Here is a 19,603-nt window from a genome sequence, read left to right as displayed (position 1 = left end):
ATCTAAAATTTTATTTTCATTTTTATCCTCTACATCTGTTTGTACTTCCTCTATTCCCTCTACTACATTCACATTTTCTTTTTGTTTATTAACCTTTCCTGATGATTTTTGGTTATTACCACTATCATATAGTCAGTCCACATCTCCTTTATCTTCTGTCATTGCTTTCTTATTTTGTTTATAGTCCCTAGCTAGATGCCCTTTTTACCTGACTGTAATACAAATACTTCAGCTCCGTCTTCAGCAGTGAAGACTTGTGCCTTTTTTTCTTTTTACTATTAAAGTGTCTTTCAGTACGTCTAGCATACTCAAGTAAGGCTTGCAGCCTGCTTGTTCAGTGATCTATCATATGCCTTGTAATAAAGCTTCTAACAGAGGCAATGCAACCTTTTAAAAATGTATTTTTTAATTGTTGTTTAAAGCATTTTAATAATCTAGCATAATATCCATCTACTGTCTCATTTTCCTGTTGTATGCATTAATTAATGCAAGTCCAGTCTGCTCTAAGTTTTCATTTTTCAGAGATTCTGTCTGTCAGACCTTTCACTCTGTTGTCTAAAAATGTTTCAGAATTTAAGCTTTTGTTTTTTTACAATTTGCTTCCTCAATCCACCTATGTGCTTGAGGTATGCCTAGTTGGTGCTGTTTTTCTTTTGCCTGACGCCCTGCATCAGATTAAAGCTTGTTTAAGGAGTTTAACTAGTGAAAGTTTATCTAGTTTACTATCAAATTTATAGTTGTTAACACATTTTGCAAAATATCTCACATTATCTGCTTACTGCAATTGCATATGCTTCACATTATCCGTTAGGGGCGGATCTCGTGATCTCTTAGTGCACTGATCTCCCATGTCTTAGAAAGACTGTTACGTAACCCTTCTCTTGTACCACGTGGTATCCTATTTCCCCATATCCACAGTAGTGTCTAGAATGACTGTTTGCTTTTGTTATTCCCTGATCTATGACTCAAGATACAATACTTCGACTCTCTCTCTCCCTGCTATCACAAACCTTAGCAATAGCACAGTGTAACCTGGTCCCTGATCTAAAACAAAGACAAAGAGGGAAATTCTTCTTACCTGAGCCTCCCGCTTTATGACTGTCTTTTTTTTTTCTTGGGGCCCAGTCTTCCGCTTTTCAGCCACAGATCAGAAAGTGGACAGCCTCTTTACACACAACAATTCAGTCGGAGGTCTTTTCACTTTAAGAAGAACCATTTTGTTTTGGCAGCTTCTCCTCGCAGATTTATCACCACTCATGCACTCTGTGACCTGCAGCTTACCAAGGGAATTCCGGCACGATTAGGACCAAAATGTTAAATAAATTGTTAAAATCAGACTGTAAAAATCATTAGGTATTTTTAAAATGACAGTCAATAACAGACAGTAATGCAGGAAACTCAAGTATCTAATTTACAAATACTCTAATGTACATTAGGAGGCAAAAAACCATACACAAACTTGTACAGAATTTTGTCTAGCTTTATTTAAGAACCAGCTGACATTTTATATGTTTTACAATCAGCTTTTGCCCACCTCACTGACGTGGTCAGTGACAGGGTCTTTACATCATAGTAACTTATGAAAAAGTGCTGAGATGGTGTTTTTCAAAAATCTTTTTCCCATGAGAATATTACAGCCTTGCAAAGCACCTGGTCGGTCACAATGTCCTTCCGAGGATGTAGCCAATTCAAGGCTCTTAGATTAGTTTGAATACAATGGGTGCATGTCTTCTTTAATACTTCTCTTTGTCTCTTTCTTGTTCACCAGCTGGACATTATCTCTGATAGTGCACACAAGGCCGTTCTTCTGGTGGAAGCAGGAAAAGATACACATGCACACAGATTCATTATTTTCTAACTTTGCAAAATAATCTTTCACTGACAGAAATGAGCCAGCCGAGCTGCCAAGGCCAAGTTTCTAATCACACTGCAGCTTATGCTTCAAGCAATAATATGCGAGTTTATTTCTACTATTATTCTAGTAAAACAGAATTAAATGCATTACATATTATTCTATTTTTCAACCTTTGCTCTCCATATAGATTTGAGCACATTTATTCCTGTCTAAAGCACACATTTCTCTATATATCTGACCACACAACTTATATATGTCTGAATGTTTGAATACATATTTTCCTAAGCAGCATATATGTGAATATATATTTTTCTAGGCAGCATATATGTGAATATATATTTTTCTAACAATGGCTTCCTATATAAACTAGTGTAGGGAAAAAGAATACCCCAACCTAATAAGCTGAGTTAACGGTTCATGAACTTAATGGCCAAAAAAAATGTTCTTATATCTGCTTGTTTTGGTGCATATTGATCTATAACGCCTGGCTGATGGTAATAGTTCAAAAAGATGGTAGCCTGGATGTGAAGGGTCAGTGATGATCTTCCCTGCCCTTGATCTGGAATAGTACAGGTCCTGTAAGTAGGGCAAACTAGCACCAATGATGTTTTCAGCAGACCTGACTATTTGATGTAACCTATTTTTGTCATTATTAGACAAAGATCCAAACCACACTGTTATGGATGAGCTGAGAACAGACTCAATGACTGCTGTATAGAGCTGAATCAACAGTTCCTGTGGGAGGTTGAACTTCCTCAGCTGTCGCAGAATGTACATCCACTGTTGTGCCTTTTTTATAATATATTTTTTGTAAAAGAACAAGACAAAACTCAGTACACAAACACAGTTACTTTCAGAGTTCAAAATCACAGGAAATATTTAAAACAACATTGCATGACAGTCTCAAATAAAGAAAACATCTAAACTAACTTTTATTATATTTTTATCCGAATCTAACAAGAGTTACTATGCCCTAAAAACTTACTTACAGAGCAAGGCAAGTGCAGATGTGATGATGGTGAGTGCATATTCTTGCTCTCTCCAAGACAAAAATGCAAAATGCTCAGTCTCCCTCTAAGGCAGTTCTTAAATTAATATCAAATATTACCACTGGGTTAGCTTGGATGACATCACTTTTTGCCACGTGACTTAAGTTCCCAAGCTAGAGAGTCGCCATCATAATTAAGAAATCTTTCCAGGATTCTGTCAGAGTTTGACTCTGATGCAAATGGTAGATGGTGCTACTTCATTACACTTAATCGCAAAATGCCAAAAGCAACTCTATTTGTAAATATATATTGCCCATGCTCAAAACAGCAGGATTTTGTGATGGAAATTCACAACCTCCTTTGTAAATTCCCAGACCATTATCATGTTATAGGGGGAGACTGGAATGTAGTCATAGACCCTCTGATTGACTGCACTGGTAAAGCTAACTGGTACAACACTCAAGCTTCTATAGCCTTAGCTGAACTAATTTCTGACTTCTACGTTATTAATTCTATATCCTTTGGAGTGGACTTGGAGAAGAAAAAATATTTTACTTATTATTCTAAATGTCATAACTCTTGGTCTAGGCTGGATTTTTTCTTAATTTCTGAGTCACTAGCGAGGGGATAAATAAACTATACCACCGAAACCAGATTTTTATCAGATCAGTCATTGATTAAGCTTAAATAAACTGGTCAGTTAAATCACTAACAACAATAACAATAATACAGGCAACTGGTCGCTCAATAACAATCTACTCTTTAAACCAGAAGTGATAGAAGAAATATCAAACATCCTAACTGAGCTCAACAATAATCTAACATCCATAGATATTCCATATGATGTCCAGTGGGCAGCCTGTAAAGTGATGCTGAGAGACATTGTAATCCAGAAAGCCTCATATTTTAAAAAAGCAAGGAGAGAAAAGGAAAATAGGTTAGTTCTTTAACTCAAGGAACTAGAGAGAAAACTAGAGGAAACTAAAGTTAATGCCCTGCCCTGAGGTTGAGAAAAAACTAAGTAAAGCACAGAAAGAACTGTTTGACCTACACCAACAGAATTACAACCTTCAAAACAAAACTTCATTGCCAGATACTCGGAGTGGGCGCAAGCTCTGTCCAGAACCCTTGTGAGAATAATAAAGTCCAAACAGGAAACTTCAAGGATTGTCTTGATACATTACCAAGACAAAATATTCAGAACTGATCAACAAATAGTAGAGATATTTAAACAAATTTACACTGAAATCTATGGCACAAAGCATAATCAGATTCCTATTATGGTTATTCTTGTCAGCCCCCTTTAAACAAGAGGAAATAGTTGAGGCCATTAAGAACCTAAAATCAGGCAAAGCACAGGATTCAGATGGTTATACCACAGATTTTTTGAAGTTTAACTTCAGAATTTCTTCCATACTATTGAAGGTGTTTTGCTACATTAGAAGGAATGGTTTAACTGACTTGTATATAAACAATTCAAAAACAATTTTCATACCCAAAAATAATGTTGACAAAGCCAACCTTCATAATTACAGATCGATATCCCTAATTAATGTAGACATCAAGATATTATCATCGATACTAGCTGAAAGACTCAAGAAAGTTATGGCCTCGGTTGTCTCCCCAGAACAATCTGGTTTCATGTCCAATTGATGCATAGGACAATACCCTAACTTTAGACTCCATGATCTATCTTATTAGAAAAGAAAGAAACCCTAGATACGCACTAGTTCTAGATGCATGTAAGGCACTTGACAGGGTAAGCTGGAACTTCCTATTCGCATCGCTTTCACATTTCAACTTTCTGACAGACTTTAACAACTTGAGAGAAATATTATACAATAACTCCCACACGTGTCTTTACACTAACAGATTTTTTTCAACCCCCATTAAAATAGCTAGTGGTACTAGGCAAGGCTGTCCACTATCCCTACTCCTATTCAATCTCTATATCAAGCCACTCTTTCTTCATGTCTCACAAAGGATGTTTTACGCAATCCCTAAAATATTAAACTCTAAAGTTATGCTATCTGCATTTGTGGGTGATCTGAACATTTACTTTGAAACACCAAATACAGATCTTAAGAAAATTACAAAATCAATAGATGAATAATCAAAAGCTTCGAACTACCAAATTAACCAAAGAAATCCTATATCTTCCCCATCATCCCTTTAAATCACAGGGGAAACTATTTTTCTGACTCTCCTTTCAAAATAGAGTACAATATTAAATAGCTAGGTATATCCTACGATCACAACCATCTATCCATGCTACATAATAATGTAAATAAGACATGGAATAACATCATACAAGATCTACACAGATGGAGACAAGTAAAACTATCTTTAATATCTAAAGCATCAATAATCAGAATGAACATTTTACCTAAATTACTTTATCATTTTAACTCATCAGTGTCAACCATCTCAAACTACTTTTTTCAGAAAATAAACAAAGAACTAGCCAAATTTATCTGGTTCCCCAAATCTGTCAGAATATCCTACTTAAAGCTAATTTACCCCAAAGAAAAAGGCAGCCTGAATCTACCTGACTTTCAATTATACCACAAAATTACAAGTGCCATTAGATTAGTACCAATTTCAAACCACTCAGATAACAGAGAACTTTGGTCCCTGGCTTGGGTTACGATTTGGCACAAACATATCCTCATAAATAAAATAAAACCCAAATCTATTCCCTTCATAACCCCAGCAAATCTCAGGACTATTAACATAAACATTATAAAGCAAAACATTAAAAGCTTCTAAGAGTTGATAAAAACCTTAAATCTAGAAAAAGCCTTACTTTTTCTTCAACAGATACACTTAAACCCCAATATAAAAATTAATAACAAAACATTAAACTTGATGGACTTTCCATTTGGTGGGCATTTGAAAGACATGTGTAACTGAGCGTGCCTTTGTTGAAGGTTGAATGGCGAGCTGGCACCTCGGTGTTCGTGAAAATCTATTGCCAATCATTAGCGGACCGGAGTTCCGCTGTGGCAACCCCTAACCGGGAAAAGACGAAAGACAACAACAACAACAAGCGTGTGAGATTTCTCCAAATATAGAGAGAATTCTTTGCATGATTTTTGCAAAGCATTAAAAGACAACAAAAAATACATCATTATTTTACGTCAGATTAGGGAGCTAATCTCTCCAATAATAAATGACTCTCATATTAATGAGGTGCTCTTAAATAGATTAATTGACATTATGGTAAATTTAGGTAGCAAGTAGAAAACACTATCCAAAATATATAAATATATTAGTGCTATCAAGTACGAAAATTCACTACTATAAGCACACTATTGGGACTCTAGAGGAAATACGCTAAAAAATGAACAAAAACCTCAAAGTAAGTAACCTTACTATAAACCTATACCCATTCAAAAAATGCTTTATACACAATTAATTATTAACAATAATGTATACTTTACTCCTATGATTCTTAACAAGTTTGATCCCAAAATATCTCCCTCATGCAACTGCTGCTCATACACCAAAGCTGACTTGTTACATGTCTTATGGCATTGCAAATATTCACAGAACTTATGGAGATCGCTTAAGGTATGTCTAGAAAAAATGGGATATCACAAATCAGCACTGACTTGGGAAGTAACCATTCTCCACATCGGAGGCCTTAAACTATGCAAAATGGAACTGCATTTATTAGTTACCATCTGCTCATTAATTAAACTATATATAACCAAAAATTGGTTAGATCGTACCAAACTTACATGGAGTGGGTTTAGAAATATGGCCTCAACTTATATATCCTCTCAAAGACTAATTATAGGCAACCTAAAGAAATGAGATTATCAGAAATGTTGGAATCTTCTATTCAAGCATATTTTGAGTACATGACAATGCTACATCTTATTCTAATAAACATACCTAATAGTACTTTGTACCGAATATAACGCATACACATTTTTACAGTCATAAAATTCTACTCTCATCTCTTCTTAAAGATGTAGCAAGACTGAGCTTATACTTTTCTATCTCTTATTCGTATGCTAGTGGCACTGTTGTAGATATTGTACATAGTCTGTTACTATAGAACAATGCATTAGTAGTAGTTGCTCGTTAGGCATATATATGTGTGTTACCAGCATCATATTTTCTTTTTGCATATGTTTAAACTGGCTATATGTGGTGCACAGGATAATAAAATTGCAATTTAAAAAAGAATGTTCCCAAGCTAAACCCACCATTGTAGCATTTAACAACTCCTTGTGAAAAAATACATAGCCTTCAGATGTTTACAGTTGCTAGAAGACATAAAATAATAAAACACTTACAAAACAATGCAAAAGGCACCCTAGTTCTAGACATCCTGTCTCCTTGCTGCATTGAAACTAAATTTTATAACACAATCTTAAAACAATTTAATTTCAGTTCATTTTCTTGAACTTTATATGTTCTAGTTTCTACTATTAAAACATATACATTTGCACAGGTATAAAGTTTATATACATTTCTGTTCTTTTCCACTAGGGTATACTGTGGATATATATTTGAAGCTCAGTACTGTATAAACCCTGTCCAACAGACACATCTGTACCACTAGTTTAATATACACATAACTTATAGTTCTAATGCATTTGGTAACACAGGCAATTGCATTTTTCTTGTATTCACAAATTACATACAACTATTTACAAAATTCCAGATAGCTGGGCTGGCAGTATCTCCTTTTGTTACATTTCTATATAAATCATATTAATATTCTCAAATGACATATAATTATTTACAGACTTCTAGTTAGCTGCGCTGGCAGTATTTCCCTTGTGTCACAGGGTCTATGTCTAAATTTCAGACTTTCAAAACATCAAATTTGTTATGGCCAAGACCATAAGATTGAAGTTTTGAAACTTTGACCCATTTAAATGGAGATCATTGTGCAGCACAGAATGGTATATTTACCATTTTCCTCACTGTAGTGCGATTTCTGAGTTAGGTTATTTAATTAGAAGGGGGTGTGGGGGTTCAACAAGGCTTTCCCCCCTGCAAAAATGTAAAAAAAATAGAGAGTATTTTTTTTTTTTATTTAAATTTCAAAGTTTCAAAACTTTGATCTTATGGTCCAACCATAAGAAATTCAAAGTTTTGAAAGTTCAAAATGTAGAAGTAGACCTATATATATATATATATATATATATATATATATATATATATATATATATATACGGATTCACTTTATAATCCAAAAATACTGAACTATCAAATTCTGTATCTCAAGACTCTAAAGCCGAAAAATCAAAAACCCGAAACTTTAAAACTGTGAAATTTCAAACCACGAATGTAACAAACAAAACACTACACCACACAAACACACCTACCTGCCAACACTACAAAAAACAAACCCAACACACACAAGCACAACAAAACTAACACACACAAAAACAATCTTGCTAAAAACAGGGGGGCAAGCCCCCCTGCACCCCACCCCCCCTACTTATATATGCTAACTCCGAGGTCACACTAAACACACAAACACATAAAACTCACCACTACACACGTACGCGAACACATAATGGCAAATGTGACATTTCCACATTCGCTATTGTGCAGTTTTGTGTAAATGCACTTTCAACTTTATAGTCTCGAAATACTGAAATTCAACATTTCAGTATTTCAAGTTATAAAGTGAAACCAAATATACACATAAATATAGAGCATAGATTTAGATGCACACACACACGCAGATATATATATATATATATATATATATATATATATATATATACACACTAACTCCAAAATCATACAAAATTAGGTAAAAGAAGAATCTCCCTTACTATTCCATTTTAAAAGCCATTGATTGATTAAAATAGTTGAAAAAAAGGCACACCATTTCTGATGTGAGTAACATGATTTTGAACAAAGAGGATCCATATATATATATATATATATATATATATATATATATTTTTTTTTTTTCTTCTTTTTTAATATCGATAAATAGATATAGATATATTTAAACTGCAAACATTCTCACAAATAAAATTTAACTGGATATGTACACTTATCATAGAACCTTTTAAGGCACAGCCTGGGCTTGCAAGGTTACGTACATTAACAATATTGCAAGTGAAACTAGATTCCTTTTAAGTCAATGTTACTAGTAGTTACCCAAACACTAGCATATATAACATCCAGATATACAGAATAATCTAGTATAATATAATATGTCATAACAATGAGTACAAGCATCATAAGATTAAGACCAGTATAGTATGTTTTATATGGATTGGACACGCTCAAATTGGGCCTAGGCGTGAGTGCGTGCATGTTGGGCACCGGGCTGGCAACTCGATACCGTAAAACTCCACTGCCAATCATGAGCGGACAAGGTGATCCACTGTGGCGACCCCTAACTGGGAAAAGCCACAAAAAAGAGAGAGAGAGAGAGAGAGAGAGAGATAGTGTCTTTTATAAAGAGGAGGAGTAGTATGAAAACAACAAAGTGAGGGACTCATCCCCCACAACATGTTAATTACATGCATTCTAACTCCACAGGTTGCACACCAATGGAGAAAATAAAAAGCATCACACACTGTAAATCAGTGTGGCACAGAAACACCTACAAAACTGAGGGCTCAACATGACAGTCGGCATTGCCTTCTAACAACTTCTATGATCAAAGTCGACACCATATTTCCACAGTTTTTTAGAAAATGGCATTTCAAATGAATGGCTTTTCAGTCAAATGAACTTAGAGTAATTTTTGACCATTTGTGTTTCAGTCAAAGCTACCTTTGATGAAATGATGCAAAGGTGTGTGTGTGTGTGTGTATGTGTGTGTGTGTGTGTGTGTGTGTGTGCGTTTGCGTGTATACAGGTGTAAATTCACTCTATCAAATCTGTACTTCATCACCAGAGTGAATGGCATGAGAAATACGTCTAGTGTGTACATCATTGAATGTTGAATGTTTCAGTTGCTCAGTACATAATTATCAAAACTGTGTAGAGAAGGGAGTTTAATGCTGAAACCTTTAGATATATTGAAAGTTTCAGCAATAGGGGATGTGAGTGTTTGTATAAATGTTTGTAAGGTTAAGGTTAAGGGCAGAGACAGGTTTAAGATTAGGGTTAGAATGGATATATACGCTTGAGCTCTTCTCCATCATCTTGCTAATGCATGCTAACCCTAATGATAACTCTGTTCTACCCAAACTCTAACCCTATACCATATCTTAGAAAAATCCTTCCTTAACATTACCAGTATTCAGATAAATTATGTCTGAATATATGGTGGGGTTCTGGCTAATGGATCACAAAATGAAACAGTTTTGTTTTGGGGGCTCTTTTTTGCCAGTTTTATCTGTTGTTGTTGATATGTTGATTTTCACAATGCCAACATTGATCACCTTTCTCGATGTTTCTGCAGTACACAATGCACTCAAATACATGCCACATGCAGCAACATACATGCAAAACATTAAATCTGTGCCCTTACTCAGACCTTATCCTAACCCTAACATGCAAACACTTGAACATATATTTTCCCCAATACTGAAACGTTTCAATAAATCTAAAAGTTTTTGCATTAGTATCTCAAACTTACACTTACCTTAACTGCATGCAGTTGATCTGCAACATTTGACAAATGGAACATCAGGTACAGTAATTGCAAAGACATTCATACTGACAAACTGAACATGTGAAAGAGTGAAGCATATATTTATGAGTCTATTACATTAGACTGACAGACCCAAACATCAACACTAACAAAATTTCAACAAAGTACATACCTCTAAACTTCTTAATGTAAGACATCTGGACAAAGCCTAAACCAATGGGGGACAAAGGCCCAAAAATCAGGATAATCTTAAAAATTGCTCTTATAAATTTAGAAAATTGATGGAATAACATGCTTTGTATTATCATGCATTTTTCTGAAGGATATGCATTCATGTCTGTCATTATTTAGTGAAAATTCAGTCCTCATTGATTTACCAGAAAACCACAAATTTTATGAGAACAGACCAAAACTATGAGTCAAAAATCTTGGACATTCTATAAAAATCTGGACAGCTGAGAGGTACAACAAAGTAAATGTCAACACATTACTATGCATGAACTGATAAACTAAGCAATAAACTCATCATGTGAAAAACTAAAAGAAAAAGAAAAAAAAACATTTCTGTTTTCCACTGAGGCAACCCGCTTTCAATGCAATAATTATTTGTTTTAGCTCTTGAGACCACAATACCCAACCCAGGAATTGTGCGCACTCTCATACGTCTTATAGGACCCTGCTTTCTTTACTAGTGTCCTATAAGATTTGGGCACCAACAGATGATGTATAACGTATTTCCTTTCTTTGATTACTCCATACAGGTAATATTTACTCAAAATAGAGGTTAGAAGTAATGGAAACATCTTTGTTTATCATCTTCCCCTACAACATTTGGTTATATTCTCTGTTGCCCTTCATAATGTACTATTTTATAGGTTCATAGGTAAGTACTAGGTTAACTGTCCTTCTGGGCATTTTAAGCCTAGTCATTATCCCCTTCAAAAGAATCAAACTCTGTACCCTGCGTCCATGACATAATCAGCTTAACCATTATTATTATTGTTGTTGTTAACCCCATTGTGTCTTTTTATAATTTGCATGACTTACTTGTAAGTCCACTAACTCAGGATTACTTGTCACCTTCTGCTTAACTGCCTTTGCTATAAAGTCAGGCCTCTTGCATGATCTATTTTCTTTTAGGTTGCTCTCCCTCTACTTTGAGTGTATACCACCTTCTTCACTTTATATTCCTTCTACATGTCTCAGAGCAAAACTTACCAGCATGTTTTATCTCAAGTTACAAGTACCTGTTTTTGAAATGCAGCCTTTATTTGAATTTTCTGCTTGACACTAGTAGAAATAGGTTCTGTATGCTGTCTTCTCTTACTTAACTCACTTTTGTAACCCATTTTGTTCTAAGTATATTCAGTAAAGTGTCCCTACTTCTTCTATTATTGTGTTGGTTTCTGTGCTAATGCTAAAAAGTCACCATGTAGGACTCTAGATCACTCTTCTTGGCCAGTTTCTTCATAGTAGGAAGAGTTTTGTGTTGGCATCTACTCTGGACAGCACAACTATCTGTTTCTGTGGTTGTACAACTTCTGGTCAATCCTACCCTTTGACTACACAAGTCTTTTAATAATTCCCCCATGGCTGGAGTCACCAGGAAACCATAACAGGAATGCAAACGGTATTCTGCTATAGGGGATTTTTATCTCAAATATAGCAATTTGCAAGAGAGATAGGCGCTGCGTGAATCTAAAAATGGCAAGTCTCCAGGCAACTGCTAATGCACACTTCACCAGTGTAAGGTCCACTGAGACACTTGTGGCAGGGTTTCCACAGATCACATGTGCATTTATGTATGTATTTATTTTAGTTATCTGTCTATTTATTTATTACTTTTACTGAAAAGTAAAAGAAAAAGAAAAATCAATTGTCCTCCTGGCTTGAAATAAGAAGGAAACATCAAACAGTATTACAGTTTATGGCAGCATTTCCAAGTACAGGGTATCTTTAAAAGTCCCAGAGACTGGGTTTCAACTATGCCACAAACACAGTAAAATTTTGCAAGTTAGCCCCAAATGGGGTGTCATACTCTATACTTCCAGGACCGTCAGGCAAGCTCCAGCTAACCTATTCTGAATCTCCAGTCTAGGAATAAACTTCCTAATCCTGTCTGAACTACTTTGTTTTATATCAACATAATTGGCAGTCAGTGCTTTTTTATATAGCTAATACATAGTGTTTGCCTGACTAAACGTTATATGAGAAAATTCTCATGCTCCATACTGTAACACACTTAAAGGCAAATCACCCCTGTTTTATACTGAATGCTAATCAAAAATGATTCTTGGCAATGACCAGGATGGTTTTTGATACAGAGTGGATGAAGAGTGCAATGAAAGATGTGTGACATGATGCCTTGTTTTTTGCCCTTTCAACACTGCAACAGAACTATGACCAAATAAGAATACCAGTAAAAATACAATTTATTAAACTTTTCAAACCATGCATTTTCTCAGATGAATATAATGAGAGCACCTCCAACTGAACATTTAAATAAGATTAACCAATGAAATGATAAGTATTCTTTTAAAGATTCTTAAAGCTATACATACAACCCCCACACCTACAGCCCCCCCCCCCACACACACACACACATTATAACATTTAGCTAACTGTTCTTGATTTAAGAAAGGTTACGTTTTATACTAACCTGGCCATTTAAGCCAGGAAAAATTCAACTCTTAGAATATGTATCTATCTTTATTCACATGCTTCAGCTTCAGTTTTCAAATCTTCTCATTTACTTTCAAGAAACCATTGTAACACAGTAACCCTAAATTCACATGTCTCAGTTGTTTCCTGAATGCATGTTTATAATACATTAGGGGAAATCTTTCTCCTAATATCAGACATATGTTCCCCGATGCTTTAAACATTGTATTCATTTTCTCAGCATGGAATGCATTACATTTCAAGCATGTTTCCAAATGTATCATATTTTTAGAATTACAGTCAGCAAATGTGTTCACATAATGCTTTCTGTTTGTAACAGGGTGTAATAAAACATTAATAGTTTTGTATATTAATTTACATTGTTGATATTTATAGCATTATAATGTACATAATCTGTGACTTCTTACAGAATTTACTTCTCTTTATAATATAATTTTTGTTTTAAATTAGGTACGTATCAACATACCACCACCTATGACATAACTTACCATGCAGTCACTCATGCTTTTGCTATTTGCAGGCAGCATCGGTGGCCATGCAACCCTTTTCCTTTGCTGTCTCCTAGCTGTGTTGACCCAACCAACCCAAACAACCCAACCAAATGACTAAGCAGTTAAGGTGGGACAAGCAACATAAGTCAGGGGTGCAGGTTGATAGGACAGCAGTCACCACTGAGGTGAAGGAGTACTGATGACATATGCCTTATCATCTCCAGGGATAACCCTTAGGAAGCAACACCAAATCAGTGGAAAATAAAATATGTTTATCAGTGCTAACCCCTACTTTCAGCAAAGCTCATATCATACGCTCATCAGCACTTAAGGTCAAAGCCTTCTTTTAAAATGTATTTTTATGAGAATTACCATTTACATTATGCCACTTAACATTGTAGACCACTGTCATCCCTTCTTCTAGACTCTGCGTAATTCCTTCCCCTTCTTATCTTTTAAGATATATATTTTCTATATAGTAACTTGTAATTTATTATATGTGTATCTTACATAAGAGGCGATTTAAATGAACCTCATTTACATGCTTTGATCTGTAGCTTTCCTACCTTTCAGATTGCGTCTCCCCACCAGTCATCATTCATTACCTATACCATTTCATAACCACAGAAGAAGGCAGGTGCCCCAATGTTCACTAGTAATCACAAAAAAAGCACCAGAATCCAGGAAAAGTGACACGAACAGTTTAATTCACTAATGCTGAAACTTCACAACACGTTTTCGTCCTTGACTTCATCAGATACCAACACTCTTGGTGCACTCATCTTAAATACATTAACTAATTAATGGTAGCCAATGACAAACAAATTGATTAGAGTTAGTTAAAAGCACATACACATGTATATACACACACAGATTATACTTCCTAAAACCACCATAAAATTCATACCCTATAATAAACCACATATACAAAACTTGAATACTTGTGAATATAAATTTAAATATATGAAAATGAACGTTAAATAAAACCATGACATTATGTTCTAAAAAAATTTTTTGTAATGACAATATTTGTTAGAATAATATAAAAATCCTATAATTTAGCAGATCTCAATTTTAAAACTGGCTTGAGTGAAATAATGTCATTGAGACCTGGTTTTCTATTAGCTTCTAAAACAATTTGCCAAAATAGTTCTCTGTATTCCACCAGTGTTTCCCAATTCCCCCCTCTAGGGTCAACCGGCACACATTCTAACACAAAAAATCTAAATGTAGCTAGTTTACATGTAATGGTATGCTTGTATAATGCATTGTTTTCATTTTTGGTCCTGATGTCATATAAATGTTCATAGATTCTTTGCTTTAACATTCTCTCACTCTTCCCTATGTAAAATGAATCACACTTTGTACAGGTAGCTACATATATTATACCCTCGGCGTTACAGTTAACATATGTTCCTAGAGTTAATGTCCTTTGTCTAATAGGTAAGTCTAATGTTTGTCCAACATTAAGGTGTTTACAATAACTGCTACTTCCACATTTAAATAAATCTACTTTTTTCCTAGTAGCTTTCCCAAACAATTTTTCAGTTGTACCTTTCTCCAAAATATTCTTAATGTTAGTACCCCTCCTATAGGTGAATTTCAGTTCCTTATCAAAAATACAGTGCAAGTTAGATAGTCTAGCAAAGTTGTTCCATTCCCTATTAACAATTCTTTTTACCAGTCCTGACTGACCATCATAGGTTGTTGTGATACCAGATTCAAAATCCACACCATTAATTAGGTTGTTTGCATCTTGTCTATCAAATACTCCTTTTATACCTAAAATAGGTGCAAATGTTCCTCCTCTTTCCCTAGTAACTTCACTGCATATTTGATCAAAAAGTTCACTGGGGTAACCCCTATTTAAAAATAACCTTTTCAAAAATCCACATTCATTAAAATAAGTAGTGTCTTCAGAGGTCATTCTACTAAGACGAACTAATTGACCTTTAACTACACTTCTCTTCTGGTGGGGTGGATGTGAACTAGTAAAATGTAAGTATGAGTTTGAAAAAGTCTCCTTTCTAAAAATCCTTGAACTGAAACCATCCTTAGTCTTAGTAATATTAACATCTAAATAATTCAACATTTGGGTATCATATTTGTATGTGAATTTTAAAAAATCAGTAGTGTTATTTACGAATTCTAAAAACAAATTAAAATCATCATTATTGTCTTTCCATAAAAAACATAAGTCATCTAAAAACCTACCATAGAATGTCCAAAATCTACTAAAAACCGAAGTTAATATAAAGGTGTTTTCCCAGTATGACATAATAATATTGGCATAAGTAGGAGCACAATGTGCCCCCATAGCAACGCCCTTACATTGTTTGAAGTATTCACCTTCAAAAAAAATATAATTATTTTTTAATACCACCTCCATTAATACCAAAATTGTTCTGAACTCATTCTGAGTAATTCCTGAAAATCCTATTAACATTTCTTCGAACCATTCTAGGCCTATATTGTGGGGAATACTAGTGAACAAATCAACCACATCCAGAGTAACAAAAATTAAACCTTCTGAAAATAAAGATTTGTCCAATTTTCTAAGAAGATCCCAGGAATCCTGAAATATGTGGGTGTTGTTCTTAAGTACTTTCTTTACCTTACAATCTATGTATTTTGCTAGAGGGGCTGTGATAGAACCTTCTGCAGAAACTATTGGTCTCAAAGGTGGGTCATCTATATCTTTGTGTACTTTCGGTATACCAAAAATAGAAGGAACCTTCGGTTTTTCAACATATAAAAATTTGTGTGTCTCTAAATCTATTAGTCCTTCTGTTAGTAAATCATTCACCATCATATGTATTCTATTGTATGCCACGTTTATTTCATTGATAGATACCCTAGTGTATTTAGTAGAGTGACTTTTGCATTGACTGCATGGTCATCCTCATATACCGTTGTAACACAACTGTATTGATTTGGCATTGTTCATGATTGCAATGCTACTTGCTTGCTTGTGAATGCTCCTTGGAGTAGCTCTAGATCAAGTGGTTCTAGTTATTCCTCATCTAGGTTAGGCTTCTACAATTCAATATTGTGTTCACCTGTAAGTGTGACAGTTTTATTGTTCTGGATTTCCCTACAATAGAGTAGCATTCTGTTGATTTTATGAGAGCAGTGTTGCTTTTGATTATTGAGTTATATTTCTTTGCTCACATTTCCTATGGTTTGCCAAGATCAGTTAATGTGTGACCTAGACTGCAAGGTTGAGTATGGGTTAGAATGTCAGGTTGCCATATTCTGGTATCATGACGTACTGAATATAAGCTCAACTGTATTCTGCAATGTAAATAATCTTGACACTTACCCTAGCTGGCAAATCTTCTCCTCTTCCCTGGGTTCCCACTGCCTCCTATTGCCATTCATTCCAGCTATTTTGCTCCTATCTTGCAAGGCTTATATACATTATATTCATCCATCCACCATTTACTTTCACCATGGAACTGCATTCTGCTCTAGACCCTTCCATAGCTCTCAACCTTTCACATCCAAAATAAGGACCACCGCCTCTTATAATGTGGAATCAATGGTTAAAATGTGGAACACATACTAGCAGCTTACTAACAAATTCAATTAAGAGGGTCACAGGATGGTTAAAACATGGTACTTTATACTTGTAAAAAATTATTTTCATGAATTAATATAACTCAGTACTATTAACCATGGATATCCGTTAAACAATTCTTAACTCTGAATGTGTGGCAGATCCTTTCAGTGTGTATAATCTATCTCACTGACATCCAGTACCAGATTTAAATCATCCCATTAGTACCCTGTATTTCTCTAGTTCTTCTCTGTTGTCATTAATCCATAGAAGAGTGCCATCCTGAATCTTTCAAAGGCATTTAACGCAATATTTTATGTAGGTATTATCAACAAGGTTACCAAATTAAACTACGTATTAATATCCATATCTCATGATGAACAGCTAATGAAATCTCTGACTCCATACACTGAGGAGTGTTGGTACCTGTCCCATAAAACAAAGCACCACTAATGTACCTCAGAGGGTTCCATCTTGTGATACCTCTCTTTGTCATCTAATTCAAAGATACAAAGGCAAATATCATAGGCCTTCAAATGACCAGGTTTGCTGATGACTGCAAGCTGGGTACTATTATTGAATCCATTGTCGATTCTGTTACTCTAGGCTGGATCAGACCAACATTTGGTGCTCTGACCATGGGATCAAACTCACTACTAAAAATACTCTATAGTTTTATATAGGAAATAGTCATTGGTCATATTTTATAAATAACATCTACAGCTAACTTTCAACCATCTTGAATCAACCAGAGTGAGGAAATCATTCTGCTTTACTTACTTAATTTTCAGGTGAATAAGCTCTAGAGCTGAAGAAGTCACAATTTTTTTCCTATTTGTCCTTTATTAAGTCTTCATCAATTACAATAACTTCTTTGACAGGTACCTCTCCAAACACCTTGTCCAACTTAAAAAGTCCTAAAGATGTCTAACTTTGAAGAATCACAGAGCTGTGTTTCTAAAACAGCACAGATAAAATGAAGGGCGTCTCATTATATTTCATCTCATACAGCCTGCTACATGAGAATCTTTGCTTATCCTTGCACACCGTGAGAAACACCGACCTACTTCTTCTACTTCACCTTTGCAGAGACAGCAGCAGCATGAGTACCTGAGCTAAACATCTCATCACCATATATATATATATATATATATATATATATATATATATATAGAACCTGCTGGTGCACTTAACATCTAACCCCAACATATTCCTTATCTGTGGAATATACTTCCCTTGCATATCAAGCAATGCAGCACCTTAGCTATCATTAAATCTTGTCTTAACGATTATTTGGTTTCAGGATCACCCTTGGGGTATGTAGTATGGCTGTTCATGACTGGGGTAGCTAATAAATTGACAAATTTATTAAGTTGCAGATATGCTTACAAGTCTTTTGAGTTGGGTTGCGTAGGTTATTCAAGGGTCTTTTTCATTCCTTATGTAGAAAATACCTATGAACTTGTACAGATGATGCCATCACTTAAAACTGCTGTCACTTACAGACAGCCTCTCCCTTAGAATCTTTTACTTAATGTCCCCCACCACTGAAGTCAAACTAAGAGGTATATTACTTACCGGACCACATGATCATACCCCCCCCCCCCAGCATGGATATTTCTCAGTACTTGCTTGGTATTTTTGAGAGAGGGAGACTGTGGTAACAACTTCAAAGGGGTAATTGTTTCCGATCATGAATAATATCACTGTTACATGTGCATCGGTAAACCAAGGCTGCCACTTTAGTTAATAGCTGGTCATTCTTTTTCCTTGCTGATAAAAAAGGATAAGGAAGTCCATAATGTTAAGCAGGAAGAAATAAATCAATTCAATAACAATACAGTAATAAAAAAGTTATTCATGTCTACTGTTTCTTTTTCTACTAATAGCGATTACATTGTAAATATTTAGTCTATGTTCCTTTGATTAACTGTACGCATTGTTATATGAAAATGTGGAAATGACTAGGGATCATTTTTAATTTCAATAAAGTCCTCATCTTTGTGAGAACAACACATTTATTTTTTTTTTTTGTGAAAGGAAGAACGGAAGTGTTAATGAACAAGACTAAGGACACCAGTGCATGTAATGCAAGTAACCTCTCTTTTTATGTGAAGACTTTGTTGTATCATCTGTAGTAGACTTTTGTTTGAAATTTATATGAATATATACATTTTTATCAGTTAAGTTTGCAGATCAAAAATGATGGGTGTCTTTCAGTTGCTTGAAGCTAATTTTATTGGTACACATTTGCTCAACCTTTATTGTTAGAGATCCTTAGTGTCTGCATCTCCTTTTTCATCCCACATTGGAGCAATCTATTTTTGTTCAATGTGCAGTATTTCTTTCTTCTTTCTTTTCTGAGATCACTGCATCCTGGAGTTGGAGGGGGAGCCAGTTTTATGCAATGTTTTACTGCCTTTCTCTAAAGTACAG

At 34.9% G+C, this 19,603-nt stretch overlaps 1 protein-coding gene across 1 annotated transcript in view; it reads left to right on the top strand.

Moving 5' to 3' along the window:
* LOC122790374 overlaps positions 1–19,603 on the top strand; it is a 538,652-nt gene that overhangs the window by 498,999 nt on the left and 20,050 nt on the right. The window lies entirely within an intron of this gene.

This window comes from Protopterus annectens, chromosome 16.part0 (assembly GCF_019279795.1).
Source record: "Protopterus annectens isolate FY-2018-M chromosome 16.part0, PAN1.0, whole genome shotgun sequence".
NCBI lineage: Eukaryota > Metazoa > Chordata > Ceratodontiformes > Protopteridae > Protopterus > Protopterus annectens.
The sequence above is the reverse complement of the archived record's forward strand: the minus strand, read 5'-3'. Positions and strand labels throughout refer to the sequence as shown.